This window comes from Atta colombica, unplaced genomic scaffold, assembly GCF_001594045.1.
Source record: "Atta colombica isolate Treedump-2 unplaced genomic scaffold, Acol1.0 scaffold69, whole genome shotgun sequence".
Classification (NCBI taxonomy): Eukaryota; Metazoa; Arthropoda; class Insecta; order Hymenoptera; family Formicidae; genus Atta; species Atta colombica.
The window spans coordinates 482,246-484,889 of record NW_017259560.1 but is presented as its reverse complement, the minus strand read 5'-3'; the positions used below and the strand labels follow the sequence as shown (position 1 = coordinate 484,889).

At 24.1% G+C, this 2,644-nt stretch overlaps 1 protein-coding gene across 1 annotated transcript in view; it reads right to left on the bottom strand.

Annotated features, from left to right (window-relative positions):
* LOC108692304 overlaps positions 1–2,644 on the bottom strand; it is a 23,205-nt gene that overhangs the window by 20,065 nt on the left and 496 nt on the right. The window lies entirely within an intron of this gene.

The following is a 2,644-nucleotide window of genomic DNA, read 5'->3' as shown; positions in this document are numbered from 1 at the left end:
GAAAGTAACTCTACTTAGAATATTTTTAGAAATAATATATTTATTAAAATTGTATAACATCAAGAAGGGTATAATATACTATTATAATAGTTTTTCTATGGATGGAGACGCTTCGGAGATTTCAAAATCACCTCCATTTTTTTTTAATGGAATTATATGTTTTTTTTATACAATATGGTCTCTCTAATTATTTTGCATATAAAAATATTAAGGGATGATCCTGATATAATAAGTACAAAAATCGATTTTGTTGCATAAATTGTTGGAAACATATCTGAAAAATATGTTTCCAAAGTCCTAGATCGAAATTCAAAGTTGAAACCATTCTACAAGCAATTTTATATATCTACAAATATACTTTAAACATCCTAAAGTTTCCAAAAATTTCATTGAATTATCTCTTTAAAAAAAATTCTCAAAAATCGCGTAATTTCGGCGTGATCAGGATTCCTTCTTAAGATAGTGATATCAAAAAATTAACAGTTTATAAGATATTTTATATTTTTTTCTGACATATAGTCACATAAAATGTTAAATAACTCGTAAACTATTAATTTTTTTATAATCTCGTAATACTTTTACGAGCAGAATAAGATGAATTAATTGATGGAAAGAAAGGCATAACTGTAAAAAAAATATGTATGCAAAAAGGATATTTTTTTTAATTGAACAACTATGTGTTTTCTTTCCATCAATTGATTCATCTCATTATTCTGCATATAAAAGTATTAAGATATGATTATTAAAAAATTAATAAATAAATTTAATATTTTATAATATGTCAATATATATCAGAATAAAATATAAAATATCTCGTAAATTATTGGTTTTTTGATATCACTTCAATACTTTTATATGCAGAATAATTAGAGGAATCATATTGTGTAAGAAAAATCATACATTTCATTTAAAAAAATGAAAGTGATTTTAAAATCTCTGAAGCGCCTATATAAAAACTATTAATAGTATACTGTATCCTTGATTGTACCCCTCTTGATGATATATAACTTCAATAAATATATTATTTTATATCTCTAAAAATAACGAAATATTCTAAGTGGTATTGCATTACTCTGTGTGTGTGTGTGTGTGTGTGTGTGTGTGTGTGTGTGTGTGTGTGTGTGCATGTGTGTGTGGAGATGAGGGGAAGGAGGAAGAGAAAAAGAGAGAGAGAGAAATATATATCTTTCTTTCTCATAAGATTTTAACAAAATCGCTCGTGGCCAGATTCTGTTTACTGCTATAGGGTCTGTGTTATACTATATCATCTATCTCTTACTCGACAGAATCTTTTATATAAATTTAGTATAAATTCCAGAGACTCGGATCAAAAAATTTCCATCTAAATAACGATCTGAGATTAAATCCAACTTTCCATTTCAATTGTCTTAACATATTTGCCATAACAGGTCCTTTTCAGTTAGTTTTCAATAATTATAATAGTCACCATTATATTAAAGTCTATAATAATCACCATTATATTAAAAGAATTGGAACCAACAATGAAACTGAAAATTGGATAATCTCAGACTATAGTCTTAATCAAGCCGAAATGTGTAATCTGGAATATTATTTCGATCAGAATCATTGACAAAAACACAATAAAAAATTTATTTTGAAACAACCTTTGTCACCTTCACAAATCTTCCTTAAGATTTCTTGTTATAAACAAATATCAAACAATAATGTATAATTGATTGTAGCTGGTTACATCTTTTTCCATTAAATCTTTATTCCATTAAACCTGGAACTTCATTACAGAATTGAATTATAACAAATTATTAGGTCTAAATAGTCAAGTAAAATTCTATCTACAATAAATATAATATACATATAATTTAAGATTTGAAATTGTTAAAAAGTAATTGCATTCAAGTTTATTTGTTAGTATATAGTTTCTTTTTGTTTTAACATTATTAATTAGTTGTATTATTTAGTAGCAAAATTAAATCTAAAGGTGTTTGTGTAAATAACAGTTGATTGCAAATATCGTGTTTATCCAATCTTTCACTTCTTCCTGGTGATCATGATGAGCTCATCATTTTGCTAATTAATATTAAGAACAATAATTCTATGTTATTGCAATAGAAGCTCGACCAATGAATGAATTGATATGATACTAAATGATTTATTGTAAAATGTGTGATGTCAGATACTAATTTGTTGCTGCATTTTATCTATGCATTCTGAAGTGCAAAAGTACACATGTGTTAGAATTTACTACATGTTTAATAGAATACTGAGTTTATTACTACTTGAATTTTTTTCAATGTATATGAGTTCTTATATCTTAATAAACAATTGAATTAATATTTTATTTTTACGTAGAAATCAGCAAAAAATTTTAATAGAAATATTATAAAATGAATCAAAATTAATATTTAATATAAAAAGATAAACAATACATAAAAAGAACATATTCATATATTAAACATGATTACGCCATATATTCAAGCCATATAATGATAATTTATGTCTAATCTTTTTCATAAATAAAAATATATTTAAAAAATTTAGTTCGTGGAAGAAAATTGTTTCTATATTTTTAATATGTAAAAACAAAGTAATATTTATTTTCTCAGTCTCTGCTTATTCTTATTATTATTATTATTATTATTAGTACATATATATATATATATATATA